Source organism: Chiloscyllium punctatum, chromosome 1 (assembly GCF_047496795.1).
Source record: "Chiloscyllium punctatum isolate Juve2018m chromosome 1, sChiPun1.3, whole genome shotgun sequence".
In the NCBI taxonomy this organism is placed as follows: domain Eukaryota; kingdom Metazoa; phylum Chordata; class Chondrichthyes; order Orectolobiformes; family Hemiscylliidae; genus Chiloscyllium; species Chiloscyllium punctatum.
In genome coordinates this window covers 66217827-66245030 of record NC_092739.1, presented here as the reverse complement: position 1 = coordinate 66245030, position 27204 = coordinate 66217827, and the positions used below count along the sequence as shown (strand labels likewise).

General features: G+C 40.3%; 1 protein-coding gene across 7 annotated transcripts in view; it reads right to left on the bottom strand.

Annotated features, from left to right (window-relative positions):
• LOC140472397 (Krueppel-like factor 3) overlaps positions 1-22778 on the bottom strand; it is an 88969-nt gene extending 66191 nt beyond the window's left edge. For 4 of the 7 annotated variants that reach the window (XM_072567538.1, XM_072567542.1, XM_072567492.1 and 1 more), the window contains exons 1-2: positions 22619-22778; positions 12533-12579 (exon numbers count right to left, since the gene is read on the bottom strand). The gene's annotated coding sequence lies outside the window, so the exon portion shown is untranslated. Of the gene's footprint in view, positions 1-12532; positions 12580-12699; positions 12927-22618 lie in introns of those variants that run through there. The other 3 variants (XM_072567502.1, XM_072567515.1, XM_072567554.1) reach the window with 2 other exon arrangements.
• Between the last annotated feature and the right edge of the window lie 4426 nt (positions 22779-27204).

Sequence of the window (27204 nt, the reverse complement as noted above, 5' to 3'; positions counted from 1 at the left end):
ATAGCACTTTAAACATAGCAAACCTAATTTCGCTCATTACATTTTACTGTTGCTCCCTTTGTTTTGGGATGAAGGAAGGTGGGTAATGGTAGAAAGGGAACAATAAGCAGACAGTTCCCTTTTGACTTCATCTTTTATCTGTAAATGTTGCAATACAAATGTCCCAACTTCAGAGGAATATTTACATTCCTATTTGCTGTACCAGGAGATGCAGAATTTAATTAAGAGTCTCCTACTTTAAAAATGAAGTAAAATTCCCATACTAGGATGTTGCCTGGTATGGAAGGAATGTCTTACAAGGAAAGGCTGAGGGCCTTGAGGCTGTTCTCGTTAGAGAGAAGAAGGTTGAGGGGTGACTTAATAGAGACATAAGATAATCAGAGGGTTAGATAGGGTGGACAGGAAGAGCCTTTTTCCAAGTATGGGGACGGCAAACATGAGGGGACACAACTCTAAAGAGAGGGGAGATAGGTATAAGACAGATGTCAGAGGTAGTTTCTTTACTCAGAGAGTAGTAAGGGTATGGAATGCTTTGCCTGCAAAGGTAGTAGATTCGCCAAGTTTAAGTCGTCATTGGACAGGCATATGGATGTACATGGAATAGTGTAGGTGGGATGAGCTTCAGATTAGTATGACAGGGCGACACAACATCGAGGGCTGAAGGTCCTGTACTGCGCTGTAATGTTTAAAAAAACGTTCATGATTTCTTTTGGATTTTTTGCCTGTCAATAAAAATAACAGTTGATTAGTTCGTATTTATTTCCCTAAAATAATGGATTTCATTGTAGTTCAGAGTTACATTCAGTGTATTAAAAAATAAGTGCTTACTAACTGCCTTTCTGATCTTGTGCAAATTGGATACTGGATCATGATGTTAAAGTGGCGGAGCGAAGATTCACACAGTCCTATCAATAAGCAGTTTAATTGTTTAGGTATAGTGAGGAGATAGGACTTCTTTAAACTGACCACTTAAAAGAACTGGATTCAGTCAAGCTAAGACATTTATGCAAACTTTGCACATTTGAAACATGCTAAACTGATTTTTTTTAAAACAGGAAAGTAGAGGAGAGAACTCCTACTTCTCCCTCTATTAATATACCCTTTAGATCACAGGTTTTTTTTTAACGTTATCTTTAGCAACTGGCTGTGTTTTAGAAGTGGTTTCCTTATAAGGATTCTGGTTTCTTGATTAATGAGGGAGACATAAACCATGTCTGTTATAACAAAGGTCACAGTACATCTGAATGGCTTGGAGTAAGCTAGCCCAATGTTCTAGTTAAACACAGGACAGTTCCACTATTGATACAAAAATATAACCAGGATTGTATGGTCAATTTATTGATTTCATTGCAGTTTTTTAATGTTACCAAGAATCGCTTTTCTGAAACAAAGTAAACTTATCCTAATTGATTCATCCTTCCACTCATCCTAGTTCTTAAGCTGTCTGGTAGTTCATTGGTGTTTGTTATGAAACCTTCTCCTTTGTGATGAATTTCTTAGGAGATCTATTGTTTAAGTAAGAACAGGAATTAGAGAACAAAAGCTTTTTCATTACAACGATACCACGTGCAAATGGTGGGATGGTGCATTTTATATTTACAACACTACCTCATGTCAGAAAAGGGTCAACAATAACATTTTTTTTTAAAATGGCATGTTTCCTTTAAAACTTGCACTCCCCTTTCCTCAACCCTAAATCTCCTTTCAGTTCCTGATTTCTGCAATACATTTTCTTGGATTTAAATATCTAAAATCTAGCCAAACTGTTGTTAGGAACTTTATCTCACCATGGTATGGAATAATGTTTTAAACAATGTATTACTGCAAACTGTTTTAGAGAGAGAATTTGCTGACTTCCATTGAAAACAATGTACTGCATGCTAAAGAAAACAGCACTGGCTCGTTCTTTCACACAAAAAAATCCAAAAGTATTATGTTGAGTGCAATTAACGCAAGCAAACAATCCACCTTTTCTTCTGTTAATAAACGTTTCTGTGGCACTCTATGTTCCTGCCTTTCCACACCCAGCCCCTTGGCTCTTTGTCAGGCTGTTTAACTTGCCCAAACATGACAGAAACTTAGAAACATGATCCGCCCATTCCCGCATAGTGAAACCAAGCAACCACTTCAGTATGGAAATGAGGTGGATGAGGAGACAAAGCCAATAAAACTGCGAGCAATTTACAAAGGCATTAACCAATTGAGTCACATAAATAACTAGAGTTTAGTCAGTCACAGGGACAGAAAAACTTAGTGCACTTCTCACCACTAAAAGTCAATTATAGAGTCGAAACAAAAACAAAGTATCAATCATATCTTCCTTAAGCATTGCTGGACGTCAGGTTTGAGATACAGAGTGATGCCACTTGCATGGGTTCAATTCTCACACCAGCTGAGGTTACCATGAAGCACTTTCATTCTCAACCTTTGTTACCGGAGGTGTGGTGACCCTTGGATTAAACCACCACTCTCTAATAGAGAGCAGCTCTATGGTCTGGTAAGATGCTGTCCGACTACTTTTTATGTACCAAATATAAACACAGAATAAAAAAAAAGAGTTTGATAATGCAGTCGATTCCATACAAGTTCACCAACAATCAGCACAGAAGATAAACACACTCCAGAGAAAAGTCTCTTATTTGGTTATTTTAAGGAGTTTACATGCAATCGAACTGAATAACCAATCATCTCTGAACATTGAAGTGACACTTGTGAAACTGATCAGTAACATAAAATGAAAACAAATGTAATACTTCACGAAAGTCTTCATAGAAATCACAGTCTGATAAATATTTTCTCAACCCAAACTTTGGTTTCACCTCCAATTCTCAGAGATCAAATCTCACTTGAAGTACTTACCAAAAGTGCACATTGTACAAAATTGGCCTAATTTCCCATCAGCAACAATTAGACTTGAGATATTTTGTGGAATTATAAGCATGATTCTATGCTTCATATAACTCCTTATGTCATATGACTTATACAGATTTATGAAAGTCCATTATGGTCCAGGAATCTCTTATCCAAACTAACAATGTTTTTTCAACAAGTTCAATAACATTTACAGGAAGGCAAAACAATAGAAATACTGTTTTGCAAAGAAGAAACAACCCATTTAACAAAGGAATTTATGCTGAGATAAATTAACATGCCATTGACGACGCCAATTCTAACTCTTGCCAAATTCAGTCACTAATCCAGGGAAAGATAAATTCCTAGATTTTTTTATTACCCATTGCTTAAACCTTTCACTCCTAAATCCTAACTGCAAATACTGCAAATCAGAAACAAAAGCAGAAATTTCTGGAAAAGCTTAGCAGGTCTGGCAGCATCTGTAAAGAGAAGTCAGAGTTAACATTTCAAGTCCAATGACCATTCCTCAGAACTGATGGTAGCTAGGAAAATGTTGTTTTATACACAGAAGGTAGGGTGGGGGGAAAAAAAAAAGAGGGTAAGGAGTAAATGGCAGGTGGGCAATAGAGCCCAAAGAGAGAGAAGAACAGTTGGACAAAGAAGTGGATAACAATCTGGTGAATAGCTGTTAATGGAGATTATTAGTGGCTAACAATAGGTAGTGTGTAATGGCAGACTGTGATAACAAGGACTGGTGTGTGGGATTGGGCCCTTGGATATGGAGGAGAGGGGAGGTAAATGGGCGAGTGTTACACCTTTGGCAGTTGCAGGGGAAGGTGCAGGGGTGGTAGGCTTGTTAGGAGTGAAGGAAGAGTGGACCAGGGTGTCCCAAATGGAATGGTCACGACACAACATCATTTTCACCACTGTGCCCATTTCTTTAGACAAGAGTTCTCTCCCCATCCCATGGACCCCTTTACCCAGCTCTAATATTCTCCTTTCACATGGACCCCTCATTCTCAACACCCTCCCTCCCACAGCTCCATTTACCACCTCCCTCCATATCCAAGGGCCCAAACATAACCTTCCAGGTGAAGCCTTCACTTTTACCTTCACTTCACAGGTAAAAGTGAAGGCTTCACCTGGAAGGTTATGGTCTACTGCATTTGTTGCTCCAGATGTGGTCTCCTCCACACTGGGGAAACGAAGCATCGAATGGGTGACTGCTTGGCAGAACACCTACATTCCACCTGCAAAAATGACCCTGATCTGCCAGGAGTTACCTGCCACTAACACACCACCCTGTTCCCTGGCCAATATCGCTGTCTCAGCCTTGCTGCAGTGTTCTAACAAAGCTCAGCACAAGCTGGAAAAGCAACACCTCATTTTCCACTTGGGGTCCATGTAGCCCTCTAGACTCAAAATCAAGTTCAATAATTTTAGAGCCTAAATTCTCCCATGTCCTAGCCCCTACCCCATACACCAGGCCTTGTTATCACAGTCTGCCATAACACACCAACTATTGTTAGCCACTAACCGTCTCCATTTACTCTATTCACCCCCGCCCCCCACCCCAGCGGATCGTTAACCACTCTTGTCGGTCCTTCTTTTCCTTTGGGCCCTATCCCCATCTATTGTTTATTCCACACCCTACCTTCTGTATAAAAAACAACATTTTTTCTAGCTATCATCAGTTCTCAGGAAGGGTCGCGGGACACAAAATGATAACTCTGATTTCTCTTCACAGATGCTGCCCGATCTGAAGAGCTTTGCCAACAACTTTGGGTTTTGGTTCGCTCCTAATCCTAATTTCTCCACTTTCACCATCAGGTAGAGGAACTCATGACCATCTTTGTCACTTGGATAAAGGTCTTTAATTCAGCTACCTTTTGCTGCTTCCCCTTTTCCCTTGCCCACTAATGAGGGTAGACAGGGTTTTCAGCGGTAGTGCAGGTCATGAAGCAGACAGCTGAGCGGCAGAATTACACGCAGAGAAAATATTCTCCTCTCAATAAATGCAGACTTTCAAAAAAATTCACAAAAGCTGTCAACTACATACTGTGCTGCCACACTTGCTCAATTTGATGTACTGAGAACGGCAGCTGTGACTGATCAAGGGAAGATCTAGATTTGCTAAAATTTTCTTAAATTGTTCATATATTTTTACGATCCCCAGAAACTGCCACCAACCACCTTTGGAAGATATTGGTTTCTTTCTGTGGATGGTTGAAGAAAATTATAACTAAGTGCAAACAAACACTGAAATGAATACATTTATGATGAAGTTATACAACCAAACGCAAGAAAGAATGATGTTCTAAATCTATGCAGACTTTTTCCATTAGTCACTTAAGTAAAAACAGCCAGCTGTAGAGAAGAATATTAGGCAGCTTTACATGTGGTATCCTGTCAGCCATCCCTTCCCACCCAAAAATCTCTGGGGAGTGATCTTGAGCCAACTCCCTCAGACAATACCCTCCCTTATCGGAGCAGACTGCTGTCTGGTTTCCTGTCTCAAACCCATACTTCTGCTTGGGACAAGAACAAGACCATACCAGAGGGCTAACATTTCTACAATAGAAGATCAGGTTGTATATAGTTTGTGCTTCTGTTTGACTACAATTATGGTAGGAGGCTGCAGATTCTAACATTTTCATCAGTAGATCATTAAATCATACCACAAATAAAACTTGGTCAACAATATTTTGCACAATTTTTTTTGCTGTGTATATTCTTTTGCCAAAACAATTTTCTCTCAATTCTGATGGACTATATGGTTTTCAAATCAACATGTTGACCTCTTTTGTAATATTCAGTTCAAATCAAGTAAAAATGATTAAATGAAAGCGATAATTCAAATATTACATAATTGCCTGATTAAAATCCAAAACATTGATCTTTTGAACTACCAGTGACACTTGTCACTAACCTATTAACTATTTCAAGATGTTTTCTAAAACAATAGCAGAAAAAAAGTATGAATTTTTTTTGTTAATTCATTGCCTGATGTACACAACCCCATTAGTTAATAAGAGACGTATCCTAATCTTATTGAAATAATGTGTGAAGTTGTGGGAGAGACACAGATTGCAAATACAAGGTATTGTTGACATTCTAGGTTATCCATAGTGTTGGTGGTGATTAAACATAAAACACTGAAAATATTCAGTAATTACACCATCGTCTAAAAAAAAGAACAAATTAAAAGAGTGATATTGCAGGAAGGGACACTTCATCAGATCTTAAGAATTACCATCGATTGTGGTAGGCGAAAGTGAGGACTGCAGATGTGGAGATTAGAGTCAAGATTAGAGTGGTGCTAGAAAAGCACAGCAAGTCAGGTAGCATCTGAGGAGCAGGAAAACTGACATTTCAGGCAAAAGCCCTTCATGAGGTTGGAGGCCTTATTCCTGAGGAAGGGCTTTTGCCTGAAACGTTGATTTTCCTGCTCCTCGGATGCTGCCTGACTTGCTGTGCTTTTCCAGCACCACTCTAATCATCGACTGTGGTATACAAGCTAATCTTTGAATGTTCTTAAAAATCTAAAATAAAAGGGACTTGGCTTATACACTCGAGTATATCCTGATGTGGGTACAGGTGATTGTCATTTTGAAATGTTAAAATAAAAACTATAACCAAGGTAACTCAACACAAACCTATATGGCATGTTTATTTGAATGAATTCATTTGACAAGCATTCCATTATCCACACTGGAAACATTTTAAAATCCATCCATTTAATTATCTTTGATAACAAATACAGTTCAGCAAATTCATTCGAATCATCTTGGCTGTGGCATCATCTGGATCAGATGTAGTGCCTTCAGTTTCAGAAACATCCTCCCCAGCAAAACATCTTCCATTTCACTGAATTTACTGCTCCACATTTTGGAATTACCCTTTGATTTGCTGATTAAAACTAACACAAAATATCAAATGGGGCAGCATGCTTATTTTCATACTTTGTAAAAATATTTTCTCTGTCAATCATCCACTTGGTGCGAACGTGATCTTTGAATGGCTCGTGGAGTTGTACATTCAAAGATTGAACTATAGACATAAGACCCATAGTATAAATGCAGTTTAGGTGTTTTTCCTTTACAGGCACCTCTTAGCCAGCACCTAAACCTGTTCCATACTGGGTCCTTTGCACAGGCTACCAGAAAGCCTATTCCACCCATTATTGATTTACAACTTCATTCAATTTCCATCCATCCAAACTGTCATCATGGATATGCAGAAAAACCCGTGCATGGGACTTGATTTTTGGCCCGGTTTCATCTTTGTAAATTAGCATAGATTTTAATTACATTTTATTGGTGATGAATCTGGTCTTCTCATGTCCTGTTGTTTTCACTGGAACAGCCTTTGAATCTTCCCACTCCATGATTCAGTTGCTGGGCACATCCAAATTCACAGGCATATTATTCATGTTGCCATGATGTAATATAATGGTGTTAATGTATTTTTGACCGATAATTGTTGAAAAAAAAAGTTTTGTTGCAGAGGTTTTTATGGTAGGCTCTGAGCACTCTTGATCTCCTGCTGAAACACTAGGCATTTTGTTCCTTACAGCAGCTGCACAAAGTAACTGTTGGTCTGAAAGCTTCACTGGATTCTGTTTGATTTAGCTCATTTAAATGTGTATACATGCATTGTTTTTTTTTGGTGATGATGTTACCATTCTGATGGTTCGAGGACCCAGACTGATAACATGCTTCTCAAGATCAAGCCAGTGGCTCATCCCTGTCTCATGCATATTTGATTTCAGGTAGTGTCATCAGGGAGAATTGTATCTAATTTCAATCTTGCAGCAGTTTTTCACCAACATGGAATTCCCTCATTGCCACAGTTACTTGGATGAGTTAGTGAGTGTTACAACTTTCAATTTGAAACCAGCTTCGTACTTTATTCTTTTTACTAGAGGAGTCATTTCTGTGCATCGTTTGGCATGTATAGTTTGCTCCATCTGGACCATTCTTAAGTTCCTGTGCATTTTCTTGGTAACATGATTCTCACCATCTGCTTGAGCCCATGTACTGACTTACATGATGAGTGAAACATACATTTCTGGGGTGAAAAATTGAGATGACTTCTAATGCAAACTTAGCACGTCTCAGCAGAAGAGAACAGTCAACTGAATACAGTGTAATCATGATTTTGGCATCATCACCATGATCTAGGATTAAGTTCAGGCAAAGATTTTGAACTTGAAATCTGTCTTCCCAATTTTTATTTGGAAATACTATCCTTGTTGTACATTCCATGTGTCAAGCATTTTATTCCTTTAATGTCAAACATATCGAGAGCGTGGTGCTGGAAAAGCACAGCAGGTCAGGCAGCATCTGAGGAGCAGGAGAATTGACGTTTCGGGCATAAGCCCTTCATCAGGAATGAGGTTTGTGGCAGGGGGTTGAGAGTTAAATGGGAGGGATGTGCGGCTGCTGGTTGGGGGTGGTGGGGGGTTGGAAAAGGCAGCTGAGCATGCAATAGGTGAAGGAGGGGAAAGTAGTGATAAGTCGGAGAAGAGAGTGGAGCAGATAGATGGGAAAGACAATGGACAGGTTGAGAGGGTGGTGTCGAGTTGGAGGCTTGGGACTAGAATAAGGTGAGGGTAGGAGAAATTAGGAAACTGGTGAAATGTGCATTAATTCCATGTGGCTGCAGGGTCCCAAGGAGGAAGAGGAGGTATTCTTCCTCTAGGCCTCAGGTGGTTAGGATTTGGTGATGAAGGTGGCCCAGGATCTGCAGTCCTTGGTGGAGTGGGAGTGGAAGTTCAAGTGTTCAGCCACGGGGCGATGGGGTTGATTGGTATGGGTGTTCCAGAGACGCTCTCTGAAACGATCTGCAAATTGACGTCCTTTCTCCCCAATGTAGAGGAGACCACATTGGGTGCAACGGATACAGTAAATAATGTGTGTCGAAGTACAGGTAAATTTCTGTCAGATGTAGAAAGATCCTTTGGGGTCTTGGATGGAGGTGAGGAGGGAGGTGTGGGCGTGCATCTACCTAGGGAGTTCGCAGAGGGAACAGTCTCTCTGAAATGCTGATAGGGGTGAGGAGAAAAATACATCCCTAGTGGTGGGTCTGTTTGTAGGTGGTGGAAGTGGCGGAGGATGCTGCGATGTATGCGGAGGTTGGTGTGGTAGAAGTTGAGGACCAGGCAGGTTCTGTCCTTGTTGCGATTGGGAGGTGCGGGAAGTGGAGGAGATGCGCTAGAGGGCATCGTTGACTACATGGAAAGGGGGAAATTGTGGTCTTTGAAGAAGGAGGCCATCTGAGATTTTCTATGGTGGAAGTGGTCATCCTTGGAACAGTTGCGGCAGAGGCAGAGGAATTGGGAATAAGGGATGGGGTTTTAACAGGAGGCAGGTGGGAGGTGATATAGTCCAGGTAGCTGTGGGAGTAGGTGGGTTTAGTGAATGCCCGTGATTAGTCAGTCGCCGGAGATGGAGATAAAGAGGTCAATGAAGGGGAGAGAGTCTTCCAAGATGGTTCAGGTGAATTTGAGAAAGGGTTAAAAGGTGTTAGTGAACTTGATGAACCATTCAACCTCTTCATGGGAGCACGAGGTAGCACCAATACAGTCATCGATGTAGCGGAGGACAAGTTAGGGGATGGTGCCAGTGCAACTTCAGTAGATGGATTGTTCCAGGTACCTATCAAAGAAGCAGCATAGCTGGGGTCCTTGCGGGTGCCCATGGCTACCCCTTTGGTTTGGAGAAGTGAGACAATTGGAAGGAGAAGTTGTTGAGGGCGAGGACGAGTTCAGCCAGGCTGATGAGGGTATCAGTTGAATGGTACTGGTTGGAAAGGCACGAGAGAAAGAGAGAGGGCTTGGAGGCTTTCGTCATGGCAGATCGAGGTGTACAGGGACTGGATGTTCATGGTGAAGATAAGATGTATGGGGCCAGGGAAACGAAAGTTTTGGAGAAGGTGAAGAGTGTGGGTGGTGTCCTGAACATAGGTGGGGAGTTCCTGGAGTAAGGGGGACAGGACATTGTCATGGTATGCAGAGCTAAGTTCAATGGGACAGGAGCAGGCTGAGACAGCAGCTCAGCCGAGATAGTCAGGTTTGTGAATCTTCAGTAGGAGGTAGAATCAGGCGGTGCGGGGTTTCTGGACGATGAGGTTGGAGGCTGTGGGTGGGATATCCTCAGAGGTGATGAGGTTGTGGATGGTCTGGGAGATGATTGTTTGATGATGGGAGAGGAGGTCATGGTCAAAGGGGCAGTTGGAGGAGGGGTCTGTGAGTTGGTGCCTGGCTTCAGCGGTGTAGAGGCTGGTGCACCAAACTACCACTGTGCTCCCATTTTCTGCTGATTTGATGGCGAGGTTGGGGTTGGAGCGGAGGGAGTGGAGAGCTGCACATTGTGAGGCTGGAAGGTTGGAGTGGGTGAGGGGGGTGAACAGGTTGAGGTGGTCTCCAGCATCTGCAGTCCCTACTTTCTCCTGCCAGAAATATATGCCTTATAGCAGCAATCACACTTATTTCCAACTGGATCAGAAAAATCAGAGACCCTACATTCTAGGTGACATCATCAGGTCATTGTCATAGCATAAGAAATAAGAGATAGATGAGGCTATTGGGTCAGCTTATTTGTTAGACTGAAGGCACATCAATGCCACAACGTGATTAAAGTACAACCTTGTACATGAGAAAGTAAGCTATTGCTGAAAACAGACAAATGGAGTTGGAGCTTTGGTCCTCCACTCATCAGCACTATTTACAAGAGGTATCAACTCAACACATTTATATTGTATGAGAAGGGTATATGGATTGATTGGAAATTGAACTCTGGGTGATTGAGGTATTGTGTATTTTGTCAATTATTAATATATGTAGCTTCCAGTACATGAAAAGTGCACCACACTATAAGCCTGACTGACAATCCTAAATTGAATCCTGAAATACTCTGATAACCAATGTGTGATTGCCAGTCGGCTTTACAGAATGGCACTTTCATGTACTGGAAGTTAAATATTCATACACAGGGCCCTTTTATTTGCAGACAAAAGAACATGTACATGTACTTCACCTATTTCACCAAAACAAAATAGATGGCAGTTACTAACTGGTTCATTTCTCAGGGCAATCCCTGACCAATCAGGGTCAATTTTAAAACTTGAACAAACTTTGGCAGTTAGCAATCACTCATCATTCTCCATGACAATGCCCTTACAAATCAGAATCCATTTGTCAACCAATGAGCATTCTCCTCTTGCAGTATAAATATTGGTTTTCCTGTTGAATTTGGTATTCTTATGAACTATCCTGATGAGTGCAGGACAAAAAAAATTGACAAAATGTGTCTTTTTTCACCAACTCTCAAGCCGTATAATACCGAATGACTACTTATTTACTTTTGTATTATTAGGAAATTACTTCCAGTTTGAGGTAATGCAACTATGACAGAGTAATTCAAGTGTTAGTTCCTGATCTAGTTCTTCCACTCAATCATTTGAACTTGACAGTCTTTGGAACGTAATTGGTGTCAAGTTCACAAAGGGGTCCATCTGAATATCACTGCAAAATGAGAAACAGAAGCCGGAGCAGACTGGGAGGCATGTCGAGCCTATGTCTGCCATCCAAAACGATTATGGTTAATCTTGGGCTTCACCTTTACATTTCAGCCTGTTCCCATTTCCCATGATTCCCTGAAACACCAAAAATCTGTCACTCCCAATTTTCATTGTATTCAAAAAAGAAGGCTCCATAAGTCTCTGGAGGCAAATTCTAAATATCCACAAGCTTTATCAAGCTCATTCACAAACTTGAACACTTAATGAGATCAGCTCTCATTCTTTTTAACTCCAGGGCATAGGGGCTCAGCTTCTCAACATAGGACAACTACTTCACACCAGGGATTAATTTAGAGTATACTCACTGTACTCTCTCCACATATAAGTATCTTTTTCTTATATAGAGACCAAAATTGTACACAGTTAGTATCCATACTCAAGAATTTTAAACAGAGCTCTCTCTTTTGTTCCACAGTGTGGACACACCATCTGTACCGTCATGTGTCTCTGGTGGGAATGAAAATGTATTAATTCTTGTTTACTTTTTAAAAAAACTGTTCTGAGCTGCCCAAGTTGAACAGATGGATAGGTATACATTTAGGATGAAGCTTGTGTACTTATAAAGTGTCAAATGGCAATTATACGGAATTAGTATTCAATCAGTTAAACATTTCAGTCAGTAAAGTTTTTTAAAACTGATCAAAGCTTCCCTACATACTGTGTGTGATATCTTGTCTCCTCAAGGCATTCTGCCAACCATAAATAAACTAAAGCTCCACCTACATTGGAATGGTATTGGTGCCATGAACTCAAGTGGTGTGGTCTCATAGACCCAGAAGCAAACCCCGAATGAATGTGGCAGATTCATTAAGCTCAGCCACTAATAAGGCATTTTCTTTCTAAAATATCGGTTTGCTCAAATAAAACCAGTGCCTTCACTCCATGCTTGTTGCAGGCTACACAGGATGTGCACTTTGAGAACTGGTTGCAAAACTACCCAAAAAACAAAATGTTAAAGCAGCGATAAAGCTAAATAACACAGTCTTCATGAAAGGTAGCTTGGTTGCGTGTTACAATAGGTGCAATACAACCGCTCCTGCACAATAAAATGCAGTATATCCTGGGAGGATCAAGGTAATTAAATCAAAGCACTTACCTCGGCTCTTAACTAATATTGTCCCCTTCACAGTCAACAGTTCCTTCCTTGAAAAAAAACAGGGACTTCTTGTAATTTCAATTACAATATTGCAGCCAAATGTCTTTTTAGAAATAAAGTTAGGAAAATCATTTCCCAAACACTTCACACATTACAAACTGACTTACAACAACTGGACACTTCCTTAATTTGTCTCAACTCCCAGAATACCAGGTGCATTGACTTTCCTGCCAATAAGAAAGCAACTGCACAGCAATACTGTGTCCAGTTTAAAATCAGATTGTTATCTCGTGAGAAGCTTCATCTTTCCTGACCGAAAAGAACAGAGCCAGATTTGACCATCAGTACAGAACGCGTCAATAGATAACGAGTCTGGGGGAAGGAAGGAAGGACTGGGGCTGAGAGGGTGGGACAGGGCAGGGACAGGGCTGCAGCTCCTCTAGTAGAAAACAACCTAAACAGGAAAGAACATTGAAATAGCACTTGGAATGCATGACGCAAACATCAGCCTTGAAACAAAGAGCAGGAAACCGCTCTGGCTGGCTGAGGTGGAGTGAAACCAGGGAGAGGCATTTGCACATTTTAAACAGCTTTATTTACATGGGCAGCTGGGCCAGCTCAGGTCAGGGGGGTTTGAGGAAATGATCATTGGCTGCTTGCCATTTGTATGCTGACTGACACTGATGAGCGTTCTTTAGTTAGGAGAACAATCCTCTTAAATGCCCAATCCAGATTTAACGTTTTTCTTTGAGTTTGCTGCTGTTTGCACAAATGAACAAGTGACACCTTATGGGAATGCAGATTTTATTGCCATAGCAAACCCAGTTTTCCTTGTTCCAGTTCAGTTAAACCCTGTCTATTATTCATGGGAACTGAATGAAACCCTTTATTGCACCCCCCCCCCAAAAAAGGTACCATATTGCCTCTGGTGCATGTACAGAGTCCTGATATAAATTTGGGAATGTAGAAAACAAACTGCATGCTTATTAACATTGACAATGCCTAGGAGGTTCCTCGTATTTACCTCTTCATTTCTCTCAAATGAGAAATATTGCACTTGGGTTATACTTACATAAAATCAAAAAAGCTTTTCCTAGTGTTTGCAAAATTTTATAACAATACTCCTTTCCTGTCGCTGACAAGCAAATCAAATTCTTAAAGCTAAGCACAAAGATAATTATGTTGTCATTATTAACTTGAACTTTTACATGACCCTTACATTAGGTTCTTTGTCAAGACAGATTGACAATTATTATGGTAGATTGATTTCCTTGTCTATTGTAGGTTTAACTAAGGAAACCCATATCTGGTACAAAGTAATCACTCTTGTCAAAGTAATGAGTTGAGCAGTGAAAATCCCAGCTGTTTTTGCATAACTTTAGGGTTAATGTGTGATTTTGGACAACCTGAATTTAACATTGCCCCTTAGCAAACCAGTAGCATAAGCAGAACAAAAAGCTTACCTAGACTGCCAGGGAATTATAGGCACTTCCCCCACCAGATACAACTACAGTATATATGAGCGTCTAGCCACCTCCCTCAGCCTGCTGCCAGGCAGCCTGGGCACGCCCTTATGGCTGTTAACACCAGTCAGTAAAATATTTGGCACAAGTATTCTGAAAGCACAGAACACACGGAACCTGTATGAACTTGGTGTTTATTTCTTTAAAGTGTCAGATAATTTTGAACATTAATGAGTTCAATCTTATACAAAATATAATATATATTCTTAAAATGAATACACTGGGTTTGCTTTTGGATTGACCTGAAAGAAATAATTACTGAGTTTATTGCTAACTACTTCTACCTTTCATTGATTTGACCTGCAGAGGGAACCAGTTTACATTGAAAACCATTCTATCAACTTTGTACTCAAGTACTTTTCAAAAGAATAAGATCCTTCAACAGATTATAAACTGAGGGAAGTGACAGGCAATACATAACTACTGAAGATGTACTCAAACTTAAAGTTATCAAATGATTAATCAAGCTTTTCCTATTAAAAGTAAGGAATTGTGTTTCAGGTACACAGGAGCAGGAGAATCCATTCACACCCTTCAAACCAACCGTGACATTCAATAAGATTGTAGCTCATCTTGTTGTAGTCTCAATGTCACTTTCCAGTCTGTTCCCCAAACTTATGACTCCCTTACCTATGAAAAATCTAACTCAGCCTTGAATAAATTCAAAGACCGCAGCTATCCAGGGAAGTGAATACTAATGGCCTCAGAGAAAAGATTCTATTATCTTTATTTTACAAACAAGGCCTCTTATTCTTAAACTGTGTCTCTTGGTTTTAGTGTCCCCAACAAGTGGAGAGATGCTCCCAGTATATCCCACCTATCAAGTCCCCTCAGGATCTTGTTTCACTAAAGGCAGACAATAGGCACTTGTGTGGTATAATTGTTCTTTGCCAAGCAATGGCAATGCTTTCCAACAAGAGAATCCAGACATTGCTCCATGATGTTCAATGGCACGACCATCACTGAATCCCCCACTATCAACATCCTGGTTATCATTGACCAGAAACTCAACTGGACTCACAATATGAATACAGTGACTACAAAAACAGGCCAGAAGCCAGGAATCCTGTAGACTCTCCAAAGCCTGCCCACAATCTATAGGAATGAATCAGGAGTGCGATGGTATACTCCCCAGTTGCCTGGATGGGTGCAGATCCAACAACAGTCAAGAAGCTTGTCCTGGACAGGCAGCCTGCTTGATTGGCACTACATCCACAAACAGTCACTCCCTCCACACGATGCTAAGTGTGTACCATCTACATGTTGCACTGCAGAAATTCTCAGTTTCTTGAGACAGCAACTTCAAAACCCACAACCACTTCAATCTAGAAGGACAAGGGCAGTAGATACATGGAAGCACACCAACCTTAAAATTCCTTTCCAAGCTACTCACCATCCTGACTTGGAAATAAATCACCATTCCTTCACTGTTGCTGGGTCAAAATCCTGGCATTCCCTCCCTAATTGGCTGCAACAGTTCAAGAAGGCAATTCACCAAAACCTTCTCAACAGCAAGGACTATTGACAATGATGAATGCTGGCTCAGTCAGCGACACCCACATCCCATTATTGATTTTTTAAAAATCACCTTCATTCTAAGTTCCAATGGGTAAAGGCAAACGTGTTCAACTCTCTTTCATAAGATAAGCCCTTCATTACAGGAACGTGGCATGAATATTCTCTGAACTATTTCGAACACAATTGCATGTGGTTTTTAAATAAGGAGACCAAAACTCTACATAATTCAGATTTAGTCTCAATACTAAATTTTATAGCTATTGAAAAACTTTCCTACTTTTATATTACATTCCCCTTGTAATAAATGTTCATGATCCATTTTCCTTCCCAATCACTTGTACCTGCATATTAATTTTGAGATCCATGTACCAGAATACTAAGATCCCTCGGTATCATGACCTCTGCATTCTCTGTCCATTTAAATACTACAGTGATTCTCTATTCTTTCAGTTGAATTGGACAAGTTCACATTTTCCCACATCTGTCAAATTTCTGCCTGTTATTTATGCATTCATCTCCCTTTTGCAGACTCTGTTCCTCATCTTACTTCCTTGCCTATCTTTGTGCTATCAGGAAATGTAGCTAGCAGTCCCTTCATCTGTCATTGACATAGATTGTTTTGTATGCTTTATTTTAATACAATGCTTTCATTGAGTTTTTAAATTATTTTGTTTCTGCTGTTTCACTGGGATCTTTTACACACAAGGATTTTGTTATTTATTGTTGAGATATATTTGAAATATTAGTGTTTTAAAGTACTTCTCAGACATTTTGAGCAATATAGTACAAGAACTGACAATATAGGTTAGTGATTATGAGACTGTTAACTTAAGATATTTTTATTTTTCGGGTGTGGTCAAGCGTTATGGAAGGAACTGTTTATTTATACTGTGGCAGCAACAATGTGGCCTTGTAAGGTTGTGAGTATTGGCCACGCAGTATCCATGGCTAATGTAGTTAGGTAAACATGACTGGCTCTTACTGCTGTAATTCATTCTATTAAGAAACTAAAGTATATAAAGAGGACCCTCACCATAATTTTCTCAATACATTCACTTAACTACCATAAGTACACTAATGTCAAACATTTTGTGTCTTCCAGCAGTCAATTATTGGAAGGTTTTAAAACTGTTTCTGTTCAATCACTTTGTTACGGAATTTACTCATAATACTAACTCCTGTGCCACAATGTTTAACTTACACAGTCAACTGCAATGATAAAGTCCATTTGATTTTACTGGAGGCCAACTATTGGTGATATTCAGAATAGGTCAGATTTTAACTGGGTCAGTGAATTAGTTTGGGGAGACTTCAAATCTCACCAAGAACTCTTACAGGTCAGGAATCCGCAAATCCAGCACACTACTAAACCAAGAAACATATAATCAGAAACTACATTCAGAGCTGAAGGATGACAACATTGCTAACATTCAAGCTGTCCTCTCCTTCCTCCCAATTACACATGTTGCCTTTGAGCGGATACGAACTTTGATGGCTGAGTAAATTGGGTCTACCTTCTCTGGTGTTTAGTAAAATGAAAGGCAATCTCATGAAAATCTTGGAAGATAATGAAGGGGTGTGCCAGGGCAGGTACTAAAAGGTTGTTCTCAATGGTTGGGGGAATCTGGAACAAATCTATTCAACATTTCCCAGGAAACTGAGAAAGTCAGGTCAGCCTGAACTGCTGTGCTCTTCCAGCACCACCAATCCAGTCAGATTACCCCTGAAGTGTTGCGTCAAATTAATGCCCGACCCCAAGCCAGCATAAAGCTGGAAACAAAGACGGACTCTCAAAACACAACTGTGGTATCTGCAATCCAAAACAGATTTTTCTGTGATACTAATAAAATGAATGGAAAAAGTGATAATAAACTTAGAAGATAACTGCAGCCTATGCACTAAATCATACATTACAAGTAATCACTGGCTCAGGTTGCTGTGGGGTTTCTCCCCTCTGGTTTTGTGGCCCTCCCTAACTCTGCGAATCTGCACACTCTTGCGTTTTGTGCTTTGCTCAACTGCAATATTAATTTAATTTATTGAATGGAGACAAATGAAAGATGGCTTCTTCTCAAAATTTCAACCATGCAGCTGAGGGAAAGTACACCAGCATGCATTAACTTATTCTTTTGCTGATTGCACTTTCTCCTCATGACATGCTATGCTCTATAATATTTGCCAATAATCCAGTCTTTATGGATGTCACGTAAGAAAGCAGTGTTTTTTAAAGGCATGAAATATGTAAACATAGACATTCAGAGAAACTTAAGTGTACCTGTACAAGGAACACAAACGTTTGGCATGCAGGTACAGTACGTAATTAAGTGAATGGTATGTTGGCCTTTATGATAAGGGGATTAGACTACAAGAACAAATAAGCCTTGCTACAATTGTACAGGGCTTTGGTGAGGCCACACCTTGATACTAGCCTTCATACTTGTATTAAAACAGAACAATCATGTGGTGCAATGAGCAGCATTCTTGCCTCTGAACCCACCACAAGATTTCACGATCTAGTAAAGTGCATTCATAACATGACCAAACAGGTTGAATATGAACCTTCAACTCCATCCCCTCCCCTCCCCCCCCCACCCCACCCAATTCTATTCCAATGACAAGCAGTAAAAGCAGCAAAGATTTCAGATTAGCTGTAAGTTATTGAAGGAAGTTATCGCCTACCTCTCTAATGAGATGACACCCCTATGGTCTGATAGGACTGTGGCAACTTTATCTTTAATCTAAACACCATTAATCAGAGTGCTAGTGAAGGCCATAAAAGCAGTTACAAAGAAAGGTACACAAAACTTATGATAAACCACATTCAGATTTTTCTCTTAAATAACTAAAATTTTACATTAAAATATAGCCTCGTAATCAACATATTTTCTTTATTTGTGGCTATTCAATATCATTAATGAAATTTCTATGGATAGATAAGCCACACATGTTGGTACCAGTGAAAAGCTACTGGTTCTTCAAATGCTTATCCCAACATCCCATTGGGCACAACAGAATCACCACAAAATAAAAATATTGCATGTAGGAGTGAGATTTTAATGCTCTTTCCTACAACATGACTCAATAAAAATATCTGATTAATGGAGTGACACACTATAGATTCCAGAAACAAATCCTAACTCTTGAAGTTCCTTGACACACTTCAGGGATAGAGCTATTAAGATGTGGTTTGGTAGTTTGACAAGCCTTTACATTTTGAGCAATTACATACTACTATGAAAAATCAGAGTAATCACTGAACATCAGTGCCTGGTTCCACACTGTAAATGTTGCTGATCATGGTGGGAGTGAAGGAAATGTGTCCTAAAGGTGATCCTCATTCTCATTTTTGTAACAGATTTTGAAGTTTTATTTAAATGGAACTATTTCTTGCTTTTCACAGTTAGATTAGATTAGATTACTTACAGTGTGGAAACAGGCCCTTCAGCCCAACAAGTCCACACCGACCCTCCGAAGAGCAACTCACCCAAACCCATTCCCCTACATTTACCCCTTCACCTAACACTACGGACAATTTAGCATGGCCAATTCACCTAACCTACACATTTTTTTTGGACTATGGGAGGAAACCGGAGCACCCGGAGGAAACCCACACAGACACGGGGAGAATGTGCAAACTGAGGCAGGAATTGAACCCGGGTCTCTGATGCTGTGAGGCAGCAGTGCTAACCACTGTGCCACCGTTTCCTTAACCTCATTACTAATGATGCCTATTAATCAATTCATTAGACTGGATGATCGAGTCCTAAGTCATGTGACAAATATGAAATTACAATTGAATTCACTCTTGATGCTGCTGGAATACATTAACCATTTTTAGTGCATCTCAAAAGATGGCAATTATAACTAAATTATATCTACTTCTTCACAAAATTTCCTACCCATTTCTTTACTCTGCCAAACACATTGAATCTTTTCGAGCTACTGAATATGCCAGTGGTCCTTCTGTAAATTGTCTAACAAAGCATCCTTATTGTGTGAGCCTGAGGCAATAAAGGACTTAGTTTTCAACTTGACTTATCTGCCAGAGCAGGCTAAGTGGCATTAAAGTTGTGAATTTACTAATGTTTCCTCCTATGTTATTATATAGTCTGTCTCATTCTGCTTGGTACCCCATGTATATGGCTGAATATTGTTGGGAACCTTATGGATTCCCAAATTACAAGGAGATATGTTTTAAACAGGACTGTGTGTTTCAAGGGATATCCAGGAAAATAAAATTGTGTGTGTGTGTGTTGTGTGTGAGAGAGAGAGAGAGAGAGAGCGCGATTTCCAAAAAACGTAGGTGAGAAAATATCTCTATGATGATAGGTGGAGCAAGCATACCTTCCCCCAGGCTCCACAAGAATAATACAGCTGTTGCCATTGTCCATTCCTGCCTCCGCATTAGCTCCCACCCTCTCTACCTTCAAGACATCGGATATTGTTCTGGCCTGTAGCATGCAGCCCACTGGCAGTTTAATAATGAGTCTGCACCTGTGAGATGCACTTTGCTTTCCATCTGGTGACGATGTAACCGGATATTCAGCTGAGATAGGTATTGGCATTAAAACACACATCAGCCAGGATATATATTACAGAACTGGGGTGACAGGTTGAATGGGCAACTGCAGTTCCAGTGATTCCACGACTGCAAAGTGAAAACCCACCCTGAGCTGACATCAACCTATCCATTGATATCACTGGTGATCCCAAGGTCGTACTCATCCACTATCTAGACACTTTGCAGGGATCTGCAGGCAGCAGTGCACTGGGTAATTCAGGCTAATTATCCATCCTTTCCCAGGCCAGTTAGTGCAGTCTTGGATGTAGATAGAGACGTGACATCCATATTCTAATTATTTATTTCAGTCAAGCATCTTAATTCCAAATCCATACATTTCAAAGCTCCTAGGCAATAATCTCTGATGAAGATTTTGAAGCAGTAAGAAATGACCATAATTTGAAGAACTACCCAAATACTAACCCACTGAAAATTAAAATGACACTGCAATATGACACAGGTTGCACGGTGGCTCACAGTGCCAGGAACCCGGGTTTGATTCCTGCCTTGGGTGACTGTCTGGTGGCGTTTGCATGTTTTCCCTGTGTCTGCGTGAGTTTCCTCTGGGTGCTCCGGTTTCCTCCCACAATTCAAAGATGTGCAGGTCAGGTGAATTGGCCACGCTAAGTTGCCAATAGTGTCAGGTGCATCAGTCAGGGGTAAATATAAGGTAGGGAATGGGTCTAGGTGGTTACTCTTCAGAGGGTCAATGTGGACTTGTTGGGCCAAAGGGCCTGTTTCCATACTGTAGGTAATCTAATCTGACATCTCATTGGTGAATTCAATTGTACATTTAAGGGTATGCAAAAAATCTTTGTTAATAAACTTGCAAATCTTCATAAAACATTTTTGCCAAATTATCTTTGCTTGTTTACAAAAACATTAAATTCCCAGACAGAATATATTTTAAAACATTTGCATAAAAGATCTTGTACTTTTAGTAAATGATAGGACGATTGTGGCATAGAAAGGACCATTCAGCCAGTTGCATCCATATACTGACTTTGTAAAAGAGCAATTCACATGGTTCTGTTGTCCTGCCTCCACATTTCCCCCCACCGCACCCCCCCACCAACCCATGCACATTTTAAATCTTCAATTATCCAAATATTACAAAACTGCATTTACATTATTTGAATTTTTTGTATTAAAAGCACTTTGCATCCATCCACTGAATTCAGTGTTTTGAATACATGTAGATGTGTCATCTGCAGTGATGTAGAAATTTGATTTTAGAAGAACATGAAACACAAAAAATAGGAAGGAACTGTGTTTCTGTAACAATAGTGAGCAGGTTGTGACACCAAACCATGCACACTCGCCATATCAGAACTGGCTCAGCATTACCCTGAATTTCTTTTATTGGAGTTGGGGCAGAATCATTGGTTCAACTGAACTGTCATCATTTGTTGGGCCCAACAAAATCTTCGCAAAACAGGATCAGAATTTACCAAGAACTAAACTACTATCACCTTCAACCACGTGAGAAGGATTTGACAGAACAGGAAACAACAAATATCAGGAATATGCCCTGAGAAAGGCTGTAACCATTTCATTATTACTTTTAAGCCAGCCACAGAGTTTTGACATTAGTAATCAGTGCCACTTTTTTTATATAAAAGCTATTCATCTGAGTGCAGATCGAGGTATTTATTTACAAAACTACACTGGCGAAGAGATCTCTAGGTACCTTTTCACATGTCAACACATTGCACATTATTATGCCTTACCCTGCTCACTTTTACCAACCTAACCACAAAATCTTCATTTTGGCTAAATACATATAAATAATGGAAGGACAATACCATTTCTTCTTCAGTTCAAATGATCAAAAAGAAAACTTTATTTGATATTTTCTAACTCTGCATCTAGTCCTGAATATCACTTATTTCTAATGTCACCAATCAAAATAGTTGTTAACAGCAGTACAGCTTGAATATATCATTAATGCAGCTGAAATAAATCAGTGTATTGTTTTGTGCATTTCTTTTCAATGCAAGAGCTAAAATTAGAATTACTTTTCCTTCAGCCAGTTCAGGTAATCTGTCCAATTGGCTTCTTTCTCCTCCTGGATATCTGATGACAATACTATTACTGAGTAAAAGGAAATGACTTAGATACCAGCACAGTAACAGATGAGTAAACAGACTAGCTTCATAAATTATGCAATAGCAGCCTTACAATACACAGATAAAAATTTAGGTCATACAATAAAGTTCACTGAATATGAATGTAAGTAAAAGAAAGTTGGGGGGGGGGCGGAACCTGGGTGTGAAAGACAATCAAAATCTGAGAGGGAAATGCAGGAAGAAAATACAGTGACTATTGCCGAAAGCAGGAATAAGGAATATCTGAAGAACTGACCCTTGATTCACTTCCACTCATTACAGCTCAAAGATCTTAAAATATTTCAAACTGTCCACACTATTATAAATAAATTTGTAACTGAACATATTAATCGTATGATTTGAAAGTAAAACTTACTTGTCTCAACTTAGTAAACTCCCCAATGTAGTCCTTGATTTTAATTCACTCTGCTTTCTCTCTCCCTTTCAGAATGTAATGTGAATCCTACAGCCCTGTACGCTGCCAATAGTCTTCTTCGATCACATGACCCACCCAAATTTAGGGCGGGTGCAAAGGGGGAAGGGTGGAGTTATAAAACCCCTGGACCATAGTCCTAACGATACTGAGAACCTCTTCAGACTTTTTTAGCCATGGTACGACTATTTATAATTCTGAAAAAAAAACAATCTGACAAATTAACATCGAGCTCATTGTGCCAATTTACTCAGAATAAAACGAGTAAAGCTTCTGTGATCTGCTGTAAAGATTATCTTAAATTCGTCTGTCAAACTACAGATCGTTTTTACAATAATGAGCCTGAAGGAAGTGGAAGAGTATGAAAGTGGTCAGAAGTCCTCCTTCCTTTTGTAATTATAAATCCTGTTTGAGCCAGAAACTTCAAAGAAGCATTAAGCCAGCAGGTTCAGTGAGAGGCTATTGAGGTTTTGCTGAAATGCTGTGTTAAAAGACTAGAGCTGTTGATGGAGATCTGCCAAGATTTTTGTGTAAAGCCTGACTAGAAGATTGCCAACAAAGCAAACGGGGACTGAACATTGGCTCACTCCAGAAAGTAGAATTTGCAGCAAACAAGGCGTCGTTTTGACACGGGAAGTTTGTTATGATTGAGACCGCTGTCTCCGAAAGGACGGGGGAAGGAGACACCAAGACTTTTTCAAAAGAGAATTATATAAATGAAGGCTGAAAAAAAAATACAGGGCTGTAATGAAAGGGAAGGAAAATGGAATGAAGGTCTTTCAAGCAGTGAGCACGCAAGCTTGATGGGACAAATGGCCTCCTCGATGATTATGGTGACAGAACAATATGCTCCGCAGACCAAAGTATTCAAACAATTAAAGTAGAAGCTCGGGGGCCAGGGTACATAGTAGTGTACATAATTGTTGGTTGCACTGGTGATGAGTAAACATGTGACAATTCCCTTTTTATGTGTGTTGCACGTCATTGTGCATTATGGTACAATAATATGAATAAGCCAAAGATTCTTGTATGAAGAATATATTGTTAGCTGAATGTATGGTAACTCTCTTTAGTAACTTTCTTCACTTGTTCAATATTGACCAAGATTTTTAGGATGGCTGGATTTCCTTTCAGTGATGTGATTGCTACTTCAGATGCTTCACCTGATGACCTTCATCATAAGGTCAGATATGGGGATGTTTGCTGATGATTTCAAAATCAGCACCATTCACAACTTCTCAGGTACTGGAGCTTTTTTTTAATCAACCTGTTCATAGTTGTTATGACACACCTCTGGAAAAGAGGGGCCTTGAACCTGGGCCTCTTGTTCAGTGGTAAGAGCCATTCTGATCCTGACATCTATATGCACAAGTGGAATGGCCTGGGCAACACTCATTTTTGGATTGATAACTAGTCATTAGCAAACACCTCGGAGATGTGCCAAGCAATGATAATCTCCAACAAGAGAGAATCCAACCATTATTGCCCCTTGACATTCAACAGTGTTACCATCATTGAATTCTCCTCTATTAATACCCTGAGGGTTACCATTGACCAGAAACGCAACACGACCTGCCTATACATACTGTGGATACAAAAGCAGGCCAGAGGCAGGGCATTCTGTGGTGAGTAATTCACCTCCTGGTTCTCCAAAGCTTATCCACCATCTTTGAGGCACAAGTTAGGAGTGTGATGTAATGTTGCCCACTTTCCTGAATGGGTGCAGCTCAAACAACACTCAAGAAGCTTGACACCATCCAGAGCAAAGGGGCCCACTTGATTGGTACCCCAACCATCACCTTCAACATTCACTCCCTCCACCACTGATGCACAGTGGTCACATTGTGAAACATCTATATGATACAGTGCAACAAGCCATCAAAGCCCCTTTGACAGCCCTTTCTAATCTTGCAAAATTGACCATCCAAATGGAAATACCACCATCTGCAAGCCATATACTATCCTGATTTTTATCACAGCTCTTTCAGTGCTAGTATGTCAAAGACTTGGAAATCATTTCCCAACAGCAGTGTGGGTGCCACTACATCACTTGGAGTGTTGCAGTTCAAGAAGGCAGAGCACCACTACTTTTTGCATGGCAGTTATGGTTGGGCAACAAATGCTGGCATGGTCATTGATGCCCGCATGCCATGAACACATTTTTAAAGAAGGCTACTTAATGGCCTTGTGGGTCAAGAGCAGGAGAAGCTGCCAGTAGTTTCATTGTAACATTGTGGAGAGAAGGTGAGGAAGGCTGCTGAGAAGGCTATTTGAGGAATTTTTATGAGCAGCCACTGCCTCCAACCCTACCTGCAAACCCATCGACCGAAGAATGCAAAATTCTGCCGTGATAATTTAAAACCAAACCAAAATTTGTATTGACATGAATGAATAGTCACCTAGTAAGTGTGAGTTTGCAGTCTTCTGTCTGCTTTCTCCCAAATTTAAATCTTGATTGTGCTGATAACATGAAAGTGCAATGTCGAGAGGTCAGTGAAGAGAGAAAAGGAAGACAATGAAGAACAGTAGTGTGAGAATAGAATACATGCAACACTTATTTCACACCACACAGTGAAATATTGGATTTCATGAACCATTTTCATTGCCTGTGCCCATCAGTGTAAATTAGTGGCAGGCAGAACACCTTATATAGTCCGCATGTGCTCCTATGACCAGCTCAGCAGATTGTAAATACATGTTAAAGTTATCCATTCCAATGGAGCAAGGCTACGAGGCCATGATGCTTCGGATACATTGTGTGTGTGTGTGTCTGTGTGTGTGGCGGGTGGTGTGTGTTGGTTTCTTCTACTGGGTCTCCATGTTCCACAATATCTCAGGTTTGGTTTGACAAAAGTCCTCAGTAACAATTCCACGAAAGAGTTGAACAGGAGAGTGTTCTCCTTGGAAGCAATGTCACAGAGTCAAGGCACCACTGCACTCTTGTGTTTCTGCTAGAAATATCCATTTCTAGCATAAACACAACGTTCGTTGGCCAATCTCTTGGATTCTGCTGCCGAAAGCATTTCTCTTGTAATCCTGACTGGAACTTTGACTGGGACAGGGAGCCCCAACTCAAATTATAGTGATGCCAGTCTCATAATAGAGGACTTCATTCCTGTAATTAGACATGGGGTAAAGGCAAAAGTTGAAACTGCTTAATCTACAGTCACAGTTCAGTGAGGAGAGAAAACATGATGTTGAGGTATCAGTGTTGACAAATGCCAGACCAAAACCAACAATGCAATTCAAGGAAGGTCAAAGTCTACAGTGGAGTAGTAGGATATCAAGCCAAAAAGATAAAAAATGAAAGTTAGATAAAGGTGAGCCATGTACAATCTGCCCAGAGATATTATAAAAGCTGAAGAGAATGTGAAAGTGACCCAGCCACTATCTATCAAAACAATTTAAGCTTCAACCTGCCCACTTCATAAATGGACAGATTGGTGCAAGGGTTAACGTGCAGAAAGAATATGAATAAATTCATTCGTGTCTTCAAACAATATAAGGGATTCTGACGTTTTTGATGCTTTCAACCTAGGTTTTTTTTTAAACACACCCAGGGCCCATCCTTGCCTTTGCCAGGTGATTTCTGATCAGTGATTGATGGGCTGAAGCCTTTCTCTTTGGAGCTCTCTAAAGTTACACGTGTACAACAAAAGGAGAAAAGAAACCTAGGGGCTGATTTTAAAGCTGTCCACCTGGTGGAAACTGGGCGGCTCAGCAGTTTAAGTCAACCATGTCCTTTCTGTCTCTTTGTCTTTTATCTTAACTGGCTCTTCTGAGCATAACTGGCAAGGAGTTCAGTGTGAGGTCACAAGCGTCCTTGTCATTGATGTGGATTGGGATCTGGTAATATCTGTTATTTTAATTCTAACCTGAATGAAAACCACTGTCGCTTTCATGCTAGGCAAAAACTAGCTGAAGAGAGTCACAAGCAGGATCTTTTTCAGACTAAACCTTGTGCTCTATTTCATGAGGTCAGGAGGAGTAGCCATTCCAATCTGTCTTCCCCTTCATGAGCTCCACCTTCCTCCCCTCCCCCAAAACCTCAGCTCAGGGCCAAACTGCATATGCCAAAACTTGCAAGCAATCTGGTTAAATCTGATATCAGGGAGGTGATGGCCTAATGGGTTTTTCTAAAAAAAACATTCACAGGATGAGAGCATCACTGGCTAGGCCAACATTTATTGCCCATCCCTAACTGCCCCGAGGGCAGTTGAAAGTCAACCACATTGCTGTGGGTCTAGAGTCACAGAAACCAGGCGAGGTAAGGACGGCATTCGTGAACCAGATGGGTTTTTTCCTGACAATTGACATGGCCATCATTAGACTCTTAATTACATAGATTTATTGAGTTCAAATTCCACCATCCGACCTAGTGGCATTTGAACGCAAGTCGCCAAGACATGACCTGGGACTCTGGTCCAGCGAAAGTACCACTAGGCCATTGCCACCCTCATGGTTCTATTAATTCAGACTCAGGTAATGATCTGGCCATAGTAGATAGTGGAATTCAAATTCAACTAAAA